This window comes from Pseudophryne corroboree, chromosome 8 (assembly GCF_028390025.1).
Source record: "Pseudophryne corroboree isolate aPseCor3 chromosome 8, aPseCor3.hap2, whole genome shotgun sequence".
NCBI lineage: Eukaryota > Metazoa > Chordata > Amphibia > Anura > Myobatrachidae > Pseudophryne > Pseudophryne corroboree.
The window spans coordinates 221,856,251-221,880,846 of record NC_086451.1 but is presented as its reverse complement, the minus strand read 5'-3'; the positions used below and the strand labels follow the sequence as shown (position 1 = coordinate 221,880,846).

At 43.9% G+C, this 24,596-nt stretch overlaps 1 long non-coding RNA gene across 1 annotated transcript in view; it reads right to left on the bottom strand.

The window, feature by feature from the left end:
* Nucleotides 1-1,441: 1,441 nt before the first annotated feature.
* LOC134947631 (uncharacterized) overlaps nucleotides 1,442-24,596 on the bottom strand; it is an 86,911-nt gene continuing 63,756 nt past the window's right edge. The window contains exon 3 of the long non-coding RNA XR_010182664.1: nucleotides 1,442-1,528. This is a non-coding gene — a long non-coding RNA (uncharacterized LOC134947631). The remainder of the gene's footprint in view (nucleotides 1,529-24,596) is intronic.

Sequence of the window (24,596 nt, the reverse complement as noted above, 5' to 3'; positions counted from 1 at the left end):
GTGAGCTCAACCCAAACCCTGGCAGAGCTTATATCAGCTTCCTACTGGTGCAGGGCCTAATTAGACTGCTTTCAGACTGGATTCCTAAAAACCCAAAATTGGCCTTGTTGATGGAGCCCCCCCTTCCATCCCACATCCACACTCCCAGGACCCATATCTGGCTTTTCCTAAAAGCCCACACTCTCAACAAGTCTGTTTAGCAAAACAGACATTTCCTGGGAGTTTAAAATACATACAGGAACCTGGAACAAACATATCTCCCACTTGTCACTTTACCAGTGTATATATATATATATATATATATATATATATATATATATAGTATATATATATATATATATATAAACACTGATAAAGTGACAAGTGGGAGATATGTTTGTTCCAGGTTCCTGTATGTATTTTAAATTTATATATATATATATATATAGAGAGAGAGAGAGAGAGAGAGAGAGTCTATACATATTATTGTGCTGTCATATATAGCACAGAGTATAGCGACACATATAACAAAGTTGCTTACTGTACTTTATTACTTAGGAATGCTGTTTTTTGCTGTAATACTGGATAGAAAACGCCATTATTAGGGGTCTATTTAATTAAACAAAATGGATTTTCTCCAGCATTTTAACTGGCGGAAGTCATAATTTTGTGTTCTCTCTAGATACTAAAAAGTGTGGAGAATTCACTGATTCCTCCACCTTTTAATTTCTCTATTCTAATCTTGTAGCTCTCATAGGTTTTAATGGGGCTGTGCATGAGCAATATTTATATAGGTGAGAGAAGCAAAGCGAAATAGACCCCTTAATGTTTCTGTTGGAGATACTGTTTCTGATTATAATACTTATTTTATATATACTGTTCAATACATTTTGTTGGATCACAGGACGGTTATAGAACACTTGCGCAAATTAAGTAGAATGAGTGGAAGTACGCCTTTTACTTTATGCTTCACCTGTGCCCGCTGCCATCTTTGACCTCCTAGCGTTTTAATCTGAGCTATTATAAATCACACAAAACATATCCATAGCGTTTTTTTGCCTTAATACAAACCAGCAAGAATGGCATAAACTTCTATTATATTGCTATAGTCATATGACATTTGACTATGCTTTCTGGGGTTTTTTTACTGTCAACTATGATTGTCCTCAGTAATGATCCTGCAAACTATTGGCCATTCAGGAGCGATTTGCAGATTCAATTGCTGACTGATATCATTAAAACGCTTTAAAATCAATATAATTTAAACCACCGATCATACTTAGGAAGGTCAGAGACAGAACCTGATCCCTGATCTGAGTTCCTGAACTTGAGAAATGAAAATGTGGGATATGTTAAGCTATTCCTCACCTAATCTGCCATAAAATGTCATAAGCATTAAAATGTCATATGCATCTGGTATCCTTTTATTGTAAACACGGTCATCAAGCAAGAACATCATAGCATTACCCAGAGAAGATGAACTGGTTTAACTCCACTAGTGTTAAGTCGATCACCTTAAGGACCGGGTAGGAGGCTTTCATATGGATTCCTAAAAATAATATATTGATTTTTGTGAGATTAATCCTTCCAGAAAATGCATACAGGTCATTACTATAGACTTTACGTAGGATAGCACCTGGCAACTCTTCAGGAATATTCTTCAGGAATATAAAACAAATAGCTCTAAAGCCAACCAATTCATCTAACCAATTCATCTTATTGGAATTCTGCAAGAAGAGTCGTCAGACATCACAGTGCTCTCCTTATTCATGTTCTCCACTAGCACAATGCTTACGTGAGCAGTCTGGAGTGAGTGGAATCGTGGTGAATCCACATCTAAATGCCAGGGCCTAGGTAAGTATTCACTGATAATGTTTAGTTTTGATTGGAAAGATTTTTTAACCATTCCCATCTGCTCCATATTACTGGAGATTTGCTTCATTTTATACGTGGTAAAGACACAAATGTTTTTTTTTTTTTTTTAATAGGATAGAAATGTCTTTGAAGAAAGAACCCCCTAAATGGAATTTTTGTCTTGTTTCACTCTGTTGGCAATCATAGGTCAGGTACTAAGCAATCTTAACCTCATTGTAGGCCCTGAGTAAAGTAATGTACTAGGACCCTATCCACCCATTCACTGGAATAATTAAATAAATAAATAAATAAAAACATAAATTACCCCTCCTGCATTCCCAAGCCATCTCTTCATACACTTTCATACAGTGAATGGCTGTCAGCACTCTGATTGGTGGATAGCGCTAAACATCCATCAATCAGTATGCTGACAGCCTTTCCTGTCTGGCTGTAGACTAGGAGGCAGGTAGAGAATGCTGTTCTGATTGTTTGTAATTCACAATCAAAGTGGCTAGGCAGCATACACTACCTGTCTCCCAAGAAGCTCCAAAGGCACCAGCCCTGGGATGCAGATGCTCTCCAGCCCATCCCGCCCCTGCTCGAAAGGCCCCTAGAATCGTGGGGTCTTTGCATCTGCCCAGTGACCCAATGCATTAAGATGGCCATGGTCAATTACTGTACATCAAGGGGCATAAGCACTGCACAATGTTTCAAACACTTAATTTTAGTAACTTTTCATGTTTGTGAGGTCCATGTTATACACCTCTTCCAACCTGCAGTGCTAACCTTGAGTAGCTGTCATTTACCGTCCCCCTGGCCTCTTTCAACCTGCTAACCTTCAAGTAGCTGTCATTTACTGTCCCCTTGGCATTCCCATCATATTCCTCAATCACAGAATCCTCTGCCTCTAAACTCCTTAACCTAACATCATTGCTTAGTCTCTCCCAGTGGATCTCCTAACCCTCCCATGTGAATGGGCACTCACTTGATCTTGTCTTCACTCACCAATGTGATATTTCTTACTTCTCCATCTCCCCATTTCCCCTCTCTCACCATCACCTCCTCTCTTTTAACTTATCCCTTTCTGCTTCTCCACCTCTACCTACAAAGGCTACCATCACTAAGCGTAACATTGAGACTATCGACAACGTTTCATTATCCTCCCTGATTGACTCATTTCTCTCTCCCATTCTCTGGTCTCCTATCCTGAACTAGCCACTTCCCTATACAATGCCTCCCTTTCTTCTTCTCTTGACTCTGTTGCTCCAGACACTATTCACCCTCGCAGATCAACACTTCAACCGTGGCATTCCAAACTCACCAGATATCTGAAAAATATGATTTTGGCTGTGATGCTCTCTACCTCTGGATTTCCCTACCTCTCCCTATTAGACTCTCCACCTTTCTACAAAACTTAAAATGGACTCTCAAGTTCTTCATCAAACCCAGATGTCTCTCATACTAACCCTCTGTTACATGCTCACTTCTACCCCATCTGTGTCACCCCTGTCTGTCTGCCCCTCCCATTTAGAATGATCGAGCAGGGCCCTCTCCCCTCATGTGCTTTTTCTCTTTTAGACAATTGTCTACTCCATACTCCCTACAACAGCTCCTAACCCTCGGTTTCTACCTCCCTGATACTGATTTCAGTGTCCTGTCCCCTGGGGCAGAAATTAGAGATGAGCGCCTGAAATTTTTCGGGTTTTGTGTTTTGGTTTTGGGTTCGGTTCCGCGGCCGTGTTTTGGGTTCGAACGCGTTTTGGCAAAACCTCACCGAATTTTTTTTGTCGGATTCGGGTGTGTTTTGGATTCGGGTGTTTTTTTCAAAAAACACTAAAAAACAGCTTAAATCATAGAATTTGGGGGTCATTTTGATCCCAAAGTATTATTAACCTCAAAAACCATAATTTACACTCATTTTCAGTCTATTCTGAATACCTCACACCTCACAATATTATTTTTAGTCCTAAAATTTGCACCGAGGTCGCTGTGTGAGTAAGATAAGCGACCCTAGTGGCCGACACAAACACCGGGCCCATCTAGGAGTGGCACTGCAGTGTCACGCAGGATGTCCCTTCCAAAAAACCCTCCCCAAACAGCACATGACGCAAAGAAAAAAAGAGGCGCAATAAGGTAGCTGTGTGAGTAAGATTAGCGACCCTAGTGGCCGACACAAACACCGGGCCCATCTAGGAGTGGCACTGCAGTGTCACGCAGGATGGCCCTTCCAAAAAACCCTCCCCAAACAGCACATGACGCAAAGAAAAAAAGAGGCGCAATGAGGTAGCTGTGTGAGTAAGATTAGCGACCCTAGTGGCCGACACAAACACCGGGCCCATCTAGGAGTGGCACTGCAGTGTCACGCAGGATGTCCCTTCCAAAAAACCCTCCCCAAACAGCACATGACGCAAAGAAAAAAAGAGGCGCAATGAGGTAGCTGTGTGAGTAAGATTAGCGACCCTAGTGGCCGACACAAACACCGGGCCCATCTAGGAGTGGCACTGCAGTGTCACGCAGGATGTCCCTTCCAAAAAACCCTCCCCAAACAGCACATGACGCAAAGAAAAAAAGAGGCGCAATGAGGTAGCTGACTGTGTGAGTAAGATTAGCGACCCTAGTGGCCGACACAAACACCGGGCCCATTTAGGAGTGGCACTGCAGTGTCACGCAGGATGTCCCTTCCAAAAAACCCTCCCCAATCAGCACATGATGCAAAGAAAAAGAAAAGAAAAAAGAGGTGCAAGATGGAATTGTCCTTGGGCCCTCCCACCCACCCTTATGTTGTATAAACAAAACAGGACATGCACACTTTAACCAACCCATCATTTCAGTGACAGGGTCTGCCACACGACTGTGACTGATATGACGGGTTGGTTTGGACCCCCCCAAAAAAGAAGCAATTAATCTCTCCTTGCACAAACTGGCTCTACAGAGGCAAGATGTCCACCTCATCATCACCCTCCGATATATCACCGTGTACATCCCCCTCCTCACAGATTATCTTCACGTCCAGTGTTGGGAAGGTCAGGCATCGCAACCGACACAATTGGACTCTCCTTGTGGATTTGGGATTTCGAAGAATGCACAGTTCTTTGCTGTGCTGCTTTTGCCAGCTTGAGTCTTTTCATTTTTCTAGCGAGAGGCTGAGTGCTTCCATCCTCATGTGAAGCTGAACCACTAGCCATGAACATAGGCCAGGGCCTCAGCCGTTCCTTGCCACTCCGTGTGGTAAATGGCATATTGGCAAGTTTACGCTTCTCCTCCGACAATTTTATTTTAGGTTTTGGAGTCCTTTTTTTTCTGATATTTGGTGTTTTGGATTTGACATGCTCTGTACTATGACATTGGGCATCGGCCTTGGCAGACGACGTTGCTGGCATTTCATCGTCTCGGCCATGACTAGTGGCAGCAGCTTCAGCACGAGGTGGAAGTGGATCTTGATCTTTCCCTAATTTTGGAACCTCAACATTTTTGTTCTCCATATTTTAATAGGCACAACTAAAAGGCACCTCAGGTAAACAATGGAGATGGATACTAGTATACAATTATGGACTGCCTGCCGAGTGCAGACACAGAGGTAGCCACAGCCGTGAACTACCGTACTGTACTGTGTCTGCTGCTAATATAGACTGGTTGATAAAGAGATGTCTATGTAACTATGTATGTATAAAGAAGAAAGAAAAAAAAACCACGGTTAGGTGGTATACAATTATGGACGGACTGCCTGCCGAGTGCAGACACAGAGGTAGCCACAGCCGTGAACTACCGTACTGTACTGTGTCTGCTGCTAAAAATATAGACTGGTTGATAAAGAGATGTCGTAGTAGTATGTATGTATAAAGAAGAAAGAAAAAAAAACCATGGTTAGGTGGTATACAATTATGGACGGACTGCCTGCCGAGTGCAGACACAGAGGTTGCCACAGCCGTGAACTACCGTACTGTACTGTGTCTGCTGCTAATATAGACTGGTTGATAAAGAGATGTCTATGTAACTATGTATGTATAAAGAAGAAAGAAAAAAAAAACACGGTTAGGTGGTATACAATTATGGACGGACTGCCTGCCGAGTGCAGACACAGAGGTAGCCACAGCCGTGAACTACTGTACTGTACTGTGTCTGCTGCTAATATAGACTGGTTGATAAAGAGATGTCTATGTAACTATGTATGTATAAAGAAGAAAGAAAAAAAAACCACGGTTAGGTGGTATACAATTATGGACGGACTGCCTGCCGAGTGCAGACACAGAGGTAGCCACAGCCGTGAACTACCGTACTGTACTGTGTCTGCTGCTAATATAGACTGGTTGATAAAGAGATGTCTATGTAACTATGTATGTATAAAGAAGAAAGAAAAAAAAACCACGGTTAGGTGGTATACAATTATGGACGGACTGCCTGCCGAGTGCAGACACAGAGGTAGCCACAGCCGTGAACTACCGTACTGTACTGTGTCTGCTGCTAATATAGACTGGTTAATAAAGAGATGTCGTAGTAGTATGTATGTATAAAGAAGAAAAAAAAACCACGGTTAGGTGGTATACAATTATGGACGGACTGCCTGCCGAGTGCAGACACAGAGGTAGCCACAGCCGTGAACTACCGTACTGTGTCTGCTGCGACTGGATGATAAATGATATAAAAAATATATATATATCACTACTGCAGCCGGACAGGTATATATTATATATTATATAATGACGGACCTGCTGGACACTGTCTGTCAGCAGAATGAGTTTTATTTTTATAGAATAAAAAAAAAAACAACACACAAGTGAAGTCACACGACGAGTGTTTAACTTTTTCAGGCAATCACAATATAAGTATACTACTAACTATACTGGTGGTCAGTGTGGTCAGGTCACTGGTCAGTCACACTGGCAGTGGCACTCCTGCAGCAAAAGTGTGCACTGTTTAATTTTAATATAATATTATGTACTCCTGGCTCCTGCTATAACCTATAACTGGCACTGCAGTGCTCCCCAGTCTCCCCCACAATTATTAGCTGTGTGAGCTGAGCAGTCAGACAGATATATAATATATATAGATGATGCAGCACACTGGGCTGAGCCTGAGCAGTGCACACAGATATGGTATGTGACTGAGTCACTGTGTGTATCGCTTTTTTCAGGCAGAGAACGGATATATTAAATAAACTGCACTGTCTGGTGGTCACTCACTATATAATATTATGTACTCCTGGCTCCTGCTATAACCTATAACTGGCACTGCAGTGCTCCCCAGTCTCCCCCACAATTATAAGCTGTGTGAGCTGAGCAGTCAGACAGATATATAATATATATAGATGATGCAGCACACTGGGCTGAGCCTGAGCAGTGCACACAGATATGGTATGTGACTGAGTCACTGTGTGTATCGCTTTTTTCAGGCAGAGAACGGATATATTAAATAAACTGTACTGTCTGGTGGTCACTCACTAGTAAACTCTCTGCACTCTCTACACTTCTACAGTACTCCTCCTAGTCCTAAGCTCCAGTAAATCTCTCTCTCTTATAATCTAAATGGAGAGGACGCCAGCCACGTCCTCTCCCTATCAATCTCAATGCACGTGTGAAAATGGCGGCGACGCGCGGCTCCTTATATAGAATCCGAGTCTCGCGAGAATCCGACAGCGTCATGATGACGTTCGGGCGCGCTCGGGTTAACCGAGCAAGGCGGGAGGATCCGAGTCTGCTCGGACCCGTGAAAAAAACCATGAAGTTCGGGCGGGTTCGGATTCAGAGAAACCGAACCCGCTCATCTCTAGCAGAAATGTTAATATACCATGTACTTCTCCTACATTGTCTTGTACTGTAAGTCATTGTTTTCTTATCTTGCTCATTGTACCTATATATTTTGTTTATGTACTGTGTTAGGCGTTGGGATGCCATATTATTAAAAGCTAGTTATAATCACAAACGTGTTTCTATAATACTATATTATTTATATTCACATATCATATTTAAGGGTATATGTAATTTTTAATCCCTTAAAATATGTTACTTTGTTGCCTTGTTTACCCTGTTTTGTACCTTCAATATGTATGGTGCCTTATAAATAAATAAATAAATAATAATAATAATAATAATTAATATTATAAGTTTTAGTACACAATAAGATTATAAGAAAAGGAAACTTGAGGGGACCAAATACTTAATTTCAATGTTTTACTGTTATTTTCTTAGACATCAAACATAATAATGTACTGTAGGTGATACTATGGCTGTGCAGCTAGTCAATACTAAAAGTAAAGTAGAGCAATGTGCCAGGCAAGGGTTAACTCTTTACAAATAAAAATATTTCTGCAGTTCAGGGACAATTGCCATTTATTTACTAGTTACCAGCCCGTTAAAATGACAGAATAATATGACAGTAATGCATACTTGCCTACCTTGCTGCCCCCTCCTCCGGGAGGAGTCAGCGTTGTAGGCGCATGGGGGCGTGGCTGGCGGCATGATGGGCCATCCGAGGGGCATGATGACGGGGTAGTGGGCAGTCCGGGGGGGCGTAACATCACGATTGCGTCATCGTGGCTCCGCCCCCGCTATACAGTGCCGAGAAACTAGGCACTGTATAGCGGGGAGCGGACCCATGATGACACGATTCAGCGCGAATTGCGTCATCGGATCCCCTCGGCCGCCCACTTGTTCTCTGCTGCGGGTGGCCGAAGGGAGTAGCGGAGAGCCTGATGGGAGGGAAAACAGTAGGGCCACCCGATTTTCGGGAGTCTCCTGGCCATTCCGGGAGGGTAGGCAAGTATGCAGTAATGTCAACACCGGCGGATGTGCGCGCCTGAACGGAGCAAAACTTGAAGTGCTCTGTCGGGTGCCATCTAGTGGCCGCTGGTGCGCAAAACACTTGAATTCCCCCCTTAGAGGTGATGAGCAGCGTTAGCCTTTTATTATATAGGATATGCAGTCTTGCCTCTACATGTTTTTTGGTCATCGTTTTTGAACCACTATGTAAAATATGGTGCTGTATAAATCAGATGTGTACCTACATATGTTCCGCCTATTGTAATACAGTATGTCATATTTGCATATGCTGATGGGAGTACATGGGTAAAATTATGTAAACATGCATACCATGGGATTGAAGATTTTCATATGACCCCAACAAAGACACAGGTTAGAACATATATTTGCATTCTTTGGATTAAAAATGAGTTTATACAGCTTGTTGGCTGCATATGAATATAACACCCCCACCTTGACCGTACGCCTCCTCTCTCCCTCGATTCACTGGCTTCAGTTCTATTCTCCCCATGCCTCTGGTTGAGATAGGAGAAATAAATCTGTACAAAGATTTTCAGGGGGAGTGATATACAAAGGGGAATGGAGGGAGAGATGCCTAGAAAACTCAATGAGAAACAGATGTGGGGAGAAAGCTGGAAATGTTTTCAATGTCTGTCCAGAGAAGTCTATCTGTCACCCACTCCATCACTGTGCTGCTTCCCCATCACTTACAGCCTGCTTATCCTAGCAGCTGTCTGCTAGGCTGTTATACAGCTCAACTCTTTATGTCAGCCCACTTGTCTTGCAATGGATATACAAAGGAGTTAAACTGGTTCATACTATAGCCCTGCATATTAAACATCCCAGTTTGTACATCCACATGTCAAAATAAATAAATGTGTGGCTTTAAAAAAAAAATAGAAAATACTGCACTAATCCCAGCCCTTTTAAAAAACAGGGAAGGAATAGCGCGATCGCAACTGCAGTTCAACTCACCATATAAGGCAACAGCTGCCTGCCCAGCCAGCCTGTGGCACAGACAGAGAAGCATTGCAATCAAAGGGAATACATCTTCCTGAGGCATAGAGCTCCACATCATTGGGGGTAATTCCAAGTTGATCGCAGCAGGAAATGTTTTAGCAGTTGGGCAAAACCATGTGCACTGCAGGGGAGGCAGATATAACATGTGCAGAGAGAGATAGATTTGGGTGTGGTGAGTTAAATCTGCAATCTAAATTGCAGTGTAAAATAAAGCAGCCAGTATTTACCCTGCACAGAAACAAAATAACCCACCCAAATCTAACTCTCTCTGCACATGTTATATCTGCCCCCCCCCCCCCCCCTGCAGTGCACATGGTTTTGCCCAACTGCTAAAAAATTTCCTGCAGCGATCAACTTGGAATTACCCCCATTGTACGTATCCATCCACCGGCCGGCCGGCACTCGGTATATAAAGCAAGCTGCCCTGCCTGACTGCGACCTGGACACAGAAGTGCGACCCTGCACCTCATAACCCATCATTACCCACACACCCTCCCCATCCATCATTTTGTCATAATTAACATATATTTCCTGTATGGTTTCTTATTGTATTGGTCAGTACCTTAACATACAGTACACATTGTTTCTCTTTGCTATATTACACCATGGCCGGCTGACACGTACATTGTGACCCCCTATATGTATCCATAAATACCTCTGCTTGCACACACATGGGCAAGTATCACATTTTGTATTTGCACGCACAAGTACTAAACAGATTTTTTACACCTACTGTACCCCAATTTCTGTATTTATTCATTTACATATCGAACAGTACCATTACACCTTTTTAGACACCAAGGTTAGAGCTAGGTTATCCAAGTTATTTGTACCTAACAGCAGGGCTGCTTTCTGTAAAGTCTAGACTACATGAGTTACTTTAAGCGAAGGTAGGCAGGGGTGTGTCAAACTTGTGGTTATTTGGGAACCCAGACTTGAATCACAGGTTGGAGTGGGGTCAGGAGAAGGTAGCAGGAAGCTGATTGGCCTAATAAAATTCCTTCTCATGGATTGAAGTTAAATACAACTGGACTGAAACTAGGAGCACACAGAATGATATATAATATTAAGAACTTGATGGAAGACTGGAAGATTCACAGAAGAAAGCTGCTGGAATCCAACTAAAAACAGGGATAACTTAATACTGAACAGCCACCCTGCACACTAGAAGAGGCAGATGTCGGAAACACTAGACCCCTGGTTAGCACTTTAGCACTTTAACACTGGATAGCCACCTGGGACACTAGGGTAGGTAGGCATTGGGAACGCTGGACCTTTGAACTGTACAGTAATAACGTGCAGCTGGAGTGGCACCGGGCTGAACAGAAACTGGACTTGGATCGGAATGAGCGGGAACCAGAATGGCATTGGAATGAGCAGGAACTAAACTGGCACCAGACTGAGCAGGAACCAGACTGAGCTGGAATTGGACTGGAGCCAGACTGACTGCAAAGTGGTAACTGCATAGTAGTTTGTTCTGTAATTAACACAGGTAGTTCACATTGAGGAAGACAGAGTCTCTGGAAAAAGACTGTGAACAACATTGCACTGGCAACCTGAAGCTTCTCCAGGAAATCCTTTTATATCTAAGCACTGTTGCAAATTGGCTGGCCGCATCAGATAAGTGAGAGGTGGTATGCCAGTGGTTAAACAGTGGTCATCTGACCAACATGGCTGCACCCAGCAGTCGGCACTAGCGGGAATCACCGCACATGAAACGCCACAGACAGCCTTGCAGCAGCAGGGAGAGAGAGCAGAAGCTGCGGCCAGATGAATAGAGCAAGGAAGACCTGGATCCTCTCTAAGCAATCTGGTCATGGTATGGAGCGGCAGGTAATGGGACTTGCAGTTAGCAGTCTTGGCGCTTTTTGTGACAAGATGTATCTAAAACTATAAAAAAAATCATGCTCCCAACCCCTCCTCCTGACCCCTGTGAGCGACTTTTCATTTCTTGCAAGTGTCTTTCTGCAGAGCGGCTCATATGGTGTCCTGGCCAGCTTCGTCTCTCCTCACTGATAGAGATGGCTACTGACTCACTGTCTCAACACAGTGACTCAAATCATCAGGAAGTGTGAATGATTCGAGTCACTCACTGTTTAATGAGTCGAGACAGCTGCAGCAGTAGCTTCTCTCAGCCAGAGGGAGGAAACTCAGTGTGTCCTTCAGTCAGTGTCTTCTGCTGAGTGTCTTTATCTGTGATTGGCCAGAGTCTATACCAGATGACACCCAGTGGGAGGGGGGAGGGAGCAGCCACGACTCACCAGTCAGTGAGTGCTGTGTTGCTGTGCCTGAGTCATGTCATGAATCATGATTCATCCTGAGTCTGCCAGTGAGTTGAGACAGTTGTACACTGTGTAGACTCAGTGACTCAGTGGATAGATCTGATTCATGCAGCATAAGCCTGCAGGAGGTGGAGCCCCTGTGGTACAGGACTCTCAGCTCAGTGCTCACTGATCCTGCTCAGTGTGATTGTGGGTGGCAAACTCCCTGCAGGCTAGATAGTGGATAATATAATAAATCCAAGCCCACCTAAAATCATCCAATTAGCAAAGTATACAAAATAAAAAATATTTTTTTTTTATTTGGTTTAGTTACAGACTGAATGATGTGTTTCATGGCTGTTACGCTTTCTCTCCTCAACCAGAAGTAATGTGCATATTCTGTAACTAGTATGCAATAAGTGCTTATTAAAAATATATCAACATAACAGTGAATCTATGTTAATATATTATTAACAATCAGTGCATAAGCAGCTGCATCCCCCAGATACACTGCACATTCACTGCAGCTGAATAACTCACTCCATGAGTCCAGCACTGATCTGCCAGCACTGGCAACTCACTGATTCATGTGCAGTCTCTGCAATACATTAAAACACAAATGAGTCATGACTCATGTGCAGAGACACTGACTCCAGACACTTCACTGAACTGAGTCATGTGTCTCAACTCAGTTCAGTGAATCACTTTGCCCATGACTACTCACTGATGCTGGGATGAGGTTTGGTGTGGTCTGAGGATGTCCCAGCAGGCTCATCAGAGCACCGCCCCCTCCCAGCATCAGTGAGGAGAAACAGAGCCGGCCAGGACAGCAGATGTGCTGCTCTGCAGTAGCACACTGCTAGGAAATGAAAAACCGCCTATGGAGCTCAGAAGGTGAGAGCCCATCTACTGGCAGCATAACTGTGTGTAGGGGGAGGGCCTGGCTCCATAGCAACCCCACCCTCTGCACCTATTATAGCTACGCCCTTGAATGTAGGGGTTTATTTATTAAAATGTCAATAGGGCTTTGCTGTGTACATGATTGGATTACCACTAGTGACAGCATTGCTAGCATCAGATATAATTAATGCTGGCAAATTAAAAATTTCACTGAAACGCGTTAAGTTGTTTCTAAGTACAGTGGTTTAGTTCTAGCATACTCTGGGATAGAGACCATCTCATGGTGTTTGGCAAGTTATTACCTTCTATATTTTGTAGCCCATTTTATCAAGCTTGGGAATTCAGGACTGCAGCTTGCTACTTTAGTATTCCTGCTAGTCTCTACAATTTTTTTTTTAGATCAGACACTTTCAACCGGAGAGCCTCCTTGGTGAGAAATCACTATTCCGGACGGAGGAAGTTTGATTGGTTCCGTATGTTCAGGTCTCCATTATAACAATTTCTCTCCATATGATCTCTTATTGTTAGAGACATTATTGCTGCAAATGAAATGAGCCCTGATTATATCCATTTATCTTGGTGAGCTGTATCATGACCTACTTACTAAATATATAAAAAGCTGCTATTTGAAGTTACTGTTCAATATGTTGTAAGATTTTAGGTGATTTTAAGTTAAAGGCTCTGCAATTCATAAGAGTTATTGTATTTAGACAACGGACAATGGGGGTTATTCAGGTTGGATTGCAGATTCTGTTAAAAAGTAGAATCTGCAATCCATTCTTTAGCATGCTGGAGGCCACCCATCGCAGGGCAAGCCACCCAGCATGGTAACCAGACCGCCCAGCAGCTGTGACCGCAATTTAATTGTAGTTGCAGCAGCTGTGGATGACCCCCTGCCTTCACAGCCTGGCTGCAAAGGCAGGCGGCACACAATTATTATTTTTATCGGAGCGGCTGCATGTGACATCACTCAGCCGCCTCGAAAACGCCATTGACCTCTCCCTGTTTTCCCCGGAACGGTCCGTCGCCACCCACACAAATGCTTCTACTTGTCAATCAGGTAGAAGCGTTCGCAGCCATTGGCCGGGCTGCACATGGGGATATTGCGGTTGCATCACTTAGCGATGTGACCTGAATAATCCCCAATTATCTTTATTTTTGTTTTTTAATATCATCATTATTGTCACTCAAGTGATAACAAGGGTCATTTATTTTATATCTAATGCCCTGCTACCTATGTTCTATTTCAATCTCTCAATGAAATGCAATTGAATCACCTTGTAAGCGCTAGGGAAATAGCTGCACGCACACACACACACACACACACACACACACACACACACACACACACACACACACACACACACACACACACACACACACACACACACACACACACACACACACACACACACACACCACGTGAGCCTATTCAAAGAACCAATAACCAGTGGGTCAATTGGCTGCAGTATCATTTGCTGGATGAAGATACTTGCAGAGGAGGAACGGGAGAGAATGCAACCCAAATGAGTGCGTTAGAAGACAGGGGAGTGAGAGGGGGTTCCCGGTACCAAACTCCACCTTAGTGTGTGTCTGAGTTGGTGAGAAAGTATTACATTATCTGTAGTAAAGATAAACTGGGGATATAGTTTTTTGCTCTTCTGTTGCATGTGTTTTTAATGTGTCCTTATAAGTCAGATGATCTGCTAAACTTAAAATAATTTCAACAAATAATCCAAATTCACTCATTCCCTTAGGCAATGTACATGCTGGCGTTACAATTCTGTATTTCTAATACAAGTTAAGCGCATATAAACAGATGTGAAAATAAAAATTACTGTATTACATATTTTTGTCCATGTCTTGTTCCATTCCAGGCTCCAGCAAGTATGTCAGTGCATCAATACCATTGATCAGTTACAGTCAGTGTTGGACTGGGGCATGTAGGGCCCACCGGGGGAATGCAGTGGTAGGGGCCCATGTTTAGGGGTGTGGCCAGTCTGCTGAGGAGATGTGGTCTGCCGCCTCATTGTTATGACTAACCATTAGAGAGTGCAACATCTGGGCCCCGCCATAAATATATACAGTAAATTCAGCTGCTGCATGCATGATAATGTACCAGATTAATAACAGATTCATAACAGCAATGCACTGTAGAAAATACACTATAGTCCAGTATAAGATAACACATGTATAATTCAAGTGCACAGTCTAGGACCTGATCCTTAGAGCAGTGGGGCCCACCGGTGGTTACCCCTGTACCCCTGTGGGCTAGGCCAAGCCTGCTTACAGTATGTACATCTCAATGAGAACACATTATAAAAGCAATGAGATATGCTTAAGAAACGTTTACACATGTATTATTACACAAGCGTTTGGCTTAAACAAAATAATAACAGACACATACTGTATTTAAAAATATACAGCCTGCCATATTTGTAAAATACATGTATTGTACATATAGACACAGAGTGAAGTTTTACTTGCGTTTTAATTTCCCTTATAAAACACATTGTGATCACCAGTGTGAAAGTTGTATTACTGGAGCATGCACAATGCAAAAACGCATAACTCCCCTCCGCCAACCCACTTATGTTTACTTTATGGTGTGTGTCCATGGTGTGTATTTCAGGAATCCACTGCATGGTGCATGCAGCAGGAACCTATCTGTTAATAGAGATCATTGATCTATATGGGAGCCACACAGTTTGTATTTACTGACATCCAGTAGCAGACTCTACCTATGGACTACAGCCCCCACCCCCTGAAAATGCTGCCACCCTGCTCAGTGTCAGTGAGCCAGATGTAGTCAATGACTGCACTGACTTCATTGTGACTGGCAGTGACTTCCTACTGGCAATTATTCCTGTCAGTCACATTCACTACAGGCAGTCCCATTGGGAGATGTTTCCTCCCTCTGGCAGTGGTGGATTTCCCACTAGGCATGAGAGGCATGTGCTTATAGTTGCCCCTTGCTGGGGGGCGTACAGTAGGTTACCCTGCATTAGTGCCCTCCCAGGCCGCTGGGAAGATGAAGCCATGTAATTCTTTTTTTGTGGAGGGGATGGTGAGGTTGGGACTGTTTTGGTGGTGTGGAGGCATCGGGACTGGCCCCACGTGAAGGGGGCAGTGACGTGATGGGGGACGAATAATGTTGTGCCTGACCCCTAAATTTGCCCCTAACCTCCAGGACTGCCAGACCAGGCTGCAATAAGCAGACAGCTGGCTTTCTGTAGCAACTACCTGCCTTTCACGCAGCCCAATTACTTCTATGGGCAACAGCCGGTGCAGTCTGTTGAAGCCGGGGGTTTGCGCATGTGCAGCCGCACTGCAGCATCATCGCATGTGCTGGCCCCAGCAACTGCCAGATCCTTTGCGAAGGTGTCGGGACATGGGGCTGGCTGTCTCCTCTCCAGGCACCGGGGTAGCGGCAGCACCCTTACTAAAATTAAGTAGGTGCTGCTGCTATCTGTTTCACTTGCTGGTCAGCCCTGAAAGCTGCTTTTAGCATTTATGGTCCATCTACAGTTAGGTTGCCATTGAGATTAATAATAATAATAATAATAATAATAATCAGAAATCTATGTTACTATATCATTCCAATTCAAACTGTGTTTGCCATTTAGTGAATGCAGAACAATGCCTGGGCATGGGACTACATCTGGACCGCAACTCAAATTCAAGTGGGTTTTATACTGTACATATGTCCCCTATGATTAAAGATCCCCAAACATTTCAAACCAGTTCTAAATGAAACTGAATTTCACTGGTTCATTGGCCAGGAACAAGTTCATGGCACAATCATCAATACTAGCTGAAATTATGGGTCCAGTTTATAATTACTGCTAGCATTTTGTGTTAGTAGATTGTACAGTGTTTGGCAATACCTAATTGCTTTCAAGGTTTGCTATTCGCAGTTCATGTTCATGTAAAATGAATGTACTTGAATTTTAAATGTCATTGAATTTTAGAACATATTCCAGATATGTGCTCGGTACAAGCATCTCTACTTAAGAGTATCAAAACAAGCAGAGCACAGATCTAATCAAGTTATTTTTAAAATGCTCTTTTGGATAGGAGGTGAATTTGCTGCGATGAGGTCATGTTCTAAGCAGAAAACATGAGTGCTGTCGGACCTTGTCTATGGTAATGTGCAGAAAAGAGGTTATTCTGAAGTGCCCTAGATGGAAACCTGTCCCAGTTAATTTGCAGTTATGAATACAATCTTGATTCAATTTTAACCTGTCGCTGTCCTATCTTGCCTCTGACAATTTGTAGCCAAGCCAACATTTTATGAACTTCACTGAATCCGGTTCACATCTTATATACTGTCATCCTCCCTCTAGTTCAGGATGACTCAGAGCAATGAAGAGGAGACAGCTATTCCTGATAACAGAGGTGGGAGGGTGACAGGACCCTTATTACATGCTACAGTGAAGGTGTTTCCTTTGCTGAAAGAATATGAGAGATGCTGTCAGTGCAGATATGTGGGGAGCTTGGGATTCAGTCCAGACTTACTATCTGTGTAATATATAACTTCCAATTTGAAATTGTTCAAATCATAACTCCTCAAACCTTTCCTCACCCACTCACTGAGCCAAAAAGAACAGAATAAATGCAGCTTACAAAGAAATTAATTTTCCTGTTATTGCCTATGTGTATTTAAGGAAAAACTATATTAAATAAATAATATCACAACAAAATAAACTTTACAAGAGATGCTGACCTACATATATACATTCATTAGAGTGAGGGCACTGCTGCCATACCCAGGGGGCGTTACTCTGGCACTAACCCGGGTCGGTAACCGTAATGGTGCCAACCTGTCCAGAGTACCATTGCAATGGATGAAGCATCCTAATTCCTCCTTCCTCTTTACATTGCATCATGCAACATCATGATGTCACAAAGTCATAACATCTCATCCCCAAGAGAAAAGGAGTGTCCCGACCAGTCCAGGGACCAGAGAAAGAAGAACAGAACTATAGAGGAAGAAGAGATAGAATCAGAGGAACGGGTAAGTCAGATAAACAGACATTTCTATCAGTTATTGTTGAAGGCTACACTTATTTTTTGTAACATAAGGTGTCCAATGACATTCTGCATTGCCTTCCTTTGCAGAAAGAACAGCGCTACCTTGTCTGCTATTGTCTATCCAGCATCAAAACCCAACACATTATAGGTGCAAAATCCACCTTTCAATACTGTGCGTGCTCAGTAAAATAAAATATGCCTCATGCAGACTGACATGTATATTATCTGTTGCTTAGGGAGAAAGAAGGAGCAGACTAGCAAAGTCCTGTGAGGCTATGTTCATGCTCCTTACATATTATGTAGAGGGGAAGATACAAATACTCATATACTCAGCCTGATTACTGTTGCTACCCCACGCATTAAGCCCCAGGAGCTGGGAGGAATACCCCACATTAAGTGCACAGGGTCATTCCATATCTCCAGGCACTTAGCCCAGGAGATATGATTTAATACACGTTAGTTGCGTCTTTACTGCACATGGAAATTGGGAAGTACTTTAATAGGTCTGGTCATTAAATCCAAAAGCTGCAGCCATGTGCTAAGTCCTGCTGCCCTATAGTCTAGGATAGTACTTGTAAAGCTGAGATGAGCAGAAAGTGTAGGGCTCCGACTATCAGCGCTAGGCTATGCCAGCCAGGACTAATGGCGCTTTAGCAGGTAAACACACAGCATGGTTGTCCCCATGCCACAGTGTCAACCAGCAACAGCACAGGAATTTCTTGAGATAGTTTAATAGATGAGTGCAACTTCTAAAAATATAGTCCAAAGGTTTGTCCAAAGAGGAAAAAAAGATTCACCTGATGAGTCCACTGACGTCAAAAAAGAAGTTCTGCTGTATGCTGTCCAATACAGAATATTAAGTTGCTTGCAAATTTTCATTTTAGAGGTATAGATGAAACCTTGACTATCCCATGCGTCACTGATTGCTAGCAGTCATCAGCATGTTAGAAAAACATCAAAAAGAAAGCAACATAGTAGTGATGAGCGGGTTCGGTTCCTCGGAATCCGAACCCCCCCGAACTTCACCCTCTTTACACGGGTCCGAGGCAGACTCGGATCCTCCCGCCTTGCTCGGTTAACCCGAGCGCGCCCAGAACGTCATCATCCCGCTGTCGGATTCTCGCGAGATTCGGATTCTATATAAGGAGCCGCGCGTCTCCGCCATTTTTCACTCGTGCATTGGAAATGATAGTGAGAGGACGTGGCTGGCGTCCTCTCACTTTGTTTCAGGGGGCTGCAGTGCAAATATCTTTATTCTGGGGACCAGCAGTATTATAGGAGGAGTACAGTGCAGAGTTTTGCTGACCAGTGACCACCAGTATTATACGTTGTCTGCATGAAAAACGCTCCATATCTGTGCTCAGTGTGCTGCATATATCTGTGCTCACACTGCTTTATTGTGGGGACTGGGGACCAGCAGTATTATATAGGAGGAGTACAGTGCAGAGTTTTGCTGACCAGTGACCACCAGTATTATACGTTCTCTGCCTGCAAAACGCTCCATATCTGTGCTCAGTGTGCTGCATATATCTGTGCTCACACTGCTTTATTGTGGGGACTGGGGACCAGCAGTATTATATAGGAGGAGTACAGTGCAGAGTTTTGCTGACCAGTGACCACCAGTATTATACGTTCTCTGCCTGCAAAACGCTCCATATCTGTGCTCAGTGTGCTGCATATATCTGTGCTCACACTGCTTTATTGTGGGGACTGGGGACCAGCAGTATTATATAGGAGGAGTACTGTGCAGAGTTTTGCTGACCAGTGACCACCAGTATTATACGTTCTTTGCCTGAAAAACGCTCCATATCTGTGCTCAGTGTGCTGCATATATCTGTGCTCACACTGCTTTATTGTGGGGACTGGGGACCAGCAGTATTATATAGGAGGAGTACAGTGCAGAGTTTTGCTGACCAGTGACCACCAGTATTATATGTTCTCTGCCTGCAAAACGCTCCATATCTGTGCTCAGTGTGCTGCATATATCTGTGCTCACACTGCTTTATTGTGGGGACTGGGGACCAGCAGTATTATATAAGAGGAGTACAGTGCAGAGTTTTGCTGACCAGTGACCACCAGTATTATACGTTCTCTGCCTGCAAAACGCTCCATATCTGTGCTCAGTGTGCTGCATATATCTGTGCTAACACTGCTTTATTGTGGGGACTGGGGACCAGCAGTATTATATAGGAGGAGTACAGTGCAGAGTTTTGCTGACCAGTGACCACCAGTATTATACGTTCTCTGCCTGAAAAACGCTCCATATCTGTGCTGCATTGTAGTATATAGTAGGAGTACAGTGCATCATTTTGCTGACCACCAGTATATAATATATAGGAGTACGGTACAGAAGGCCACTGCTCTACCTACCTCTTTGTCGTCAAGTATACTATCCATCCATACCTGTGGTGCATTTCAGTTTTGCACAGTTTGCTGACCACCAGTATATAATATATAGCAGTACGGTACAGTAGGCCACTGCTCTACCTACCTCTGTGTAGTCAAGTATACTATCCATCCATACCTGTGGTGCATTTCAGTTTTGCACAGTTTGCTGACCACCAGTATATAATATATAGCAGTACAGTACAGTAGGCCACTGCTCTACCTACCTCTGTGTCGTCAAGTATACTATCCATCCATACCTGTGGTGCATTTCAGTTTTGCACAGTTTGCTGACCACCAGTCTATAATATATAGCAGTACGGTACAGTAGGCCACTGCTCTACCTACCTCTGTGTTGTCAAGTATACTATCCATCCATACCTGTGGTGCATTTCAGTTGTGCGCAGTATATATAGTAGGAGGCCATTGCTATTGATACTGGCATATAATTCCACACATTAAAAAATGGAGAACAAAAATGGGGTTGGTAAAATAGGGAAAGATCAAGATCCACTTCCACCTTCTCACCAGCAGGTGCTGAAGCTGCTGCCACTAGTCATGGCCGAGACGATGAAATGCCATCAACGTCGTCTGCCAAGGCCGATGCCCAATGTCATAGTAGAGAGCATGTAAGATCCAAAAAACAAAAGTTCAGTAAAATGACCCAAAAATCAAAATTAAAAGCGTCTGAGGAGAAGCGTAAACTTGCCAATATGCCATTTACGACACGGAGTGGCAAGGAACGGCTGAGGCCCTGGCCTATGTTCATGGCTAGTGGTTCAGCTTCACATGAGGATGGAAGCACTCATCCTCTCGCTAGAAAAATGAAAAGACTTAAGCTGGCAAAAGCACAGCAAAGAACTGTGCGTTCTTCTAAATCACAAATCCCCAAGGAGAGTCCAATTGTGTCGGCTGACCTTCCCAACACCGGACGGGAAGAGGTGGCGCCTTCCACCATTTGCACGCCCCCTGCAAGTGCTGGAAGGAGCACCCGCAGTCCAGTTCCTGATAGTCAAATTGAAGATGTCACTGTTGAAGTACACCAGGATGAGGATATGGGTGTTGCTGGCGCTGAGGAGTAAATTGACAAGGAGGATTCTGATGGTGAGGTGGTTTGTTTAAGTCAGGGACCCGGGGAGACACCTTTTGTCCGTGGCACGAATATGGCCATAGACATGCCTGGTCAAATTACAAAAAAAAATCACCTCTTCGGCGTGGAATTATTTTAACACAAATGCGGACAACAGGTGTCAAGCCGTGTGTTGCCTTTGTCAAGCTGTAATAAGTAGGGGTAAGGATGTTAACCACCTCGGAACATCCTCCCTTATACGTCACCTGCAGCGCATTCATCATAAGTCAGTGACAAGTTCAAAAACTTTGGATGACAGCGGAAGCAGTCCACTGACCACTAAATCCCTTCCTCTTGTAACCAAGGTCCTGCAAACCACACCACCAACTCCCTCAGTGTCAATTTCCTCCTTACACAGGAAAGCCAATAGTCCTGCAGGCAATGTCACTGGCAAGTCTGACGAGTCCTCTCCTGCCTGGGATTCCTCCGATGCATCCTTGAGTGTAACGCCTACTGCTGCTGGCGCTGCTGTTGTTGCTGCTGGGAGTCGATCGTCATCCCAGAGGGGAAGTCGGAAGACCACTTGTACTACTTTCAATAAGCAATTGACTGTCCAACAGTCCTTTGCGAGGAAGATGAAATATCACAGCAGTCATCCTGCTGCAAAGCGGATAACTCAGGCCTTGGCAGCCTGGGCGGTGAGAAACGTGTTTCCGTTATCCACCGTTAATTCACAGGCAACTATAGACTTGATTGAGGTACTGTGTCCCCGGTACCAAATACCATCTAGGTTCCTTGAAAAAGACCTTTGGGTCGAAACGGCGTTGGTGCTCCTAGACAGTGATTTATTCGTGTTTTTTACTGCGTCCTCCTTTTACCATCCAAATCTTGAAGGTATAGTACACGGGTGTTACCTAGGTGTTAGTCCGGAATTCACCTATGTTAGTCTCATTTCATCTGACCCTCCCTTTGTGTATATACCTTGTGATGGTAATATATAAGGAGAAATTTTTATGTAATTTTTAATTTTGTGACAATAAACAAGCTTTTTTGGAAAGAGACGGCTTCGTTCATATCCATTCTAAAGAAACCGTTACATGAGGATACCCACACTCCAAGAAAGTGAGTGTGGTACGTTCAAATTGAACGAATTTCGATTTGTTTTATTGTCTTTTATTCATGAATTGATAAAGATACCTTGATATGTATGATACTACACCATTTTAAGTGAGTTTTGGTACGTTTATCCTTAAATGAAACGGTGGTGAGGAACTGTCCCTTTCTCAGCTATCAAGATTTCCACCATACAGGGTTCTTTTCCCATTGGAGAAGTCACTGGATTCATTTATATCACCTTATAACAAACATTACTACACATTGTGTGCCTCTTTCCCGTTTTTTGTTTCCTATGTATTTCACGTTGGAGATTTATCTGAATTGAAAAAGGAAAAATTTTTATTGTAGACATTGGATGAGAAAGAAATTCAAATTGATACCAGCTCGTCGAAATTCCATGTGATGTATATTTAATTATTTATTTGCTCTACCTTGTTTCAATTATTCAGTATCGCCTTTGATTTCCCCTCAACGACCTTTATTACCAAATACCATCTAGGTTCCATTTCTCTAGGCAGGCGATACCGAAAATGTACACAGACCTCAGAAAAAGAGTCACCAGTGTCCTAAAAAATGCAGTTGTACCCAATGTCCACTTAACCACGGACATGTGGACAAGTGGAGCAGGGCAGACTCAGGACTATATGACTGTGACAGCCCACTGGGTAGATGTATTGCCTCCCGCAGCAAGAACAGCAGCGGCGGCACCAGTAGCAGCATCTCGCAAATGCCAACAGCATCTCGCAAATGCCAACTCGTTCCTAGGCAGGCTACGCTTTGTATCACCGCTTTCCAGAAGAGGCACACAGCTGACAACCTCTTACGGAAACTGTGGAATATCATCGCAGAATGGCTTACCCCAAATGGACTCTCCTGGGGATTTGTGACATCGGACAACGCCAGCAAAATTGTGCGTGCATTACATCTGGGCAAATTCCAGCATGTTCCATGTTTTGCACATACATTGAATTTGGTGGTGCAGAATTATTTAAAAAACGACAGGGGCGTGCAAGAGATGCTGTCGGTGGCCTGAAGAATTGCGGGCCACTTTCGGCATTCAGCCACCGCGTGCCGAAGACTGGAGCACCAGCAAACCACCAGCAAACAGTCCTGAACCTGCCCTGTCATCATCTGAAGCAAGAGGTGGTAACGAGGTGGAATTCAACCCTCTATATGCTTCAGAGGATGGAGAAGCAGCAAAAGGCCATTCAAGCCTATACATCTGCCTACGATATAGGCAAAGGAGGGGGAATGCACCTGACTCAAGCGCAGTGGAGAATGATTTCAACGTCGTGCAAGGTTCTGCAACCCTTTGAACTTGCCACACGTGAAGTCAGTTCAGACACTGCCAGCCTGAGTCAGGTCATTCCCCTCATAAGGCTTTTGCAGAAGAAGCTGGAGACATTGAAGGAGGAGCTAAAACAGAGCGATTCCGCTAGGCATGTGGGACTTGGGGATGGAGCCCTTAATTCGCTTAACCAGGATTCACGGGTGGTCAATCTGTTGAAATCAGAGCACTACATTTTAGCCACCGTGCTCGATCCTAGATTTAAAACCTACGTTATATTTCTCTTTCCGGCAGACACAAGTCTGCAGAGGTTCAAAGACCTGCTGGTGAGAAAATTGTCAAGTCAAGCGGAACGTGACCCGTCAACAGCTGCTCCTTCACATTCTCCCGCAACTGGGGGTGCGAGGAAAAGGCTAAGAATTCCGAGCCCACCCGCTGGCGGTGATGCAGGGCAGTCTGGAGCGAGTGCTGACACCTGGTCCGGACTGAAGGACCTGCCAACGATTACTGACATGTCGTCTACTGTCACTGCATATGATTCTCTCACCATTGAAAGAATGGTGGATGATTATATGAGTGACCGCATCCAAGTAGGCACGTCAGACAGTCCGTACGTACACTGGCAGGAAAAAGAGGCAATTTGGAGGCCCTTACAGAAACTGGCTTTATTTTACCTAAGTTGCCCTCCCTCCAGTGTGTACTCCGAAAGAGTGTTTAGTGCAGCCGCTCATCTTGTCAGCAATCGGCGTACGAGGTTACTTCCAGAAAATGTGGAGAAGATGATGTTCATCAAAATGAATTATAATCAATTCCTCCGTGGAGACATTCACCAGCAATTGCCTCCAGAAAGTACACAGGGACCTGAGATGGTGGATTCCAGTGGGGACGAATTAATAATCTGTGAGGAGGGGGATGTACACAGTGAAAGGGGTGAG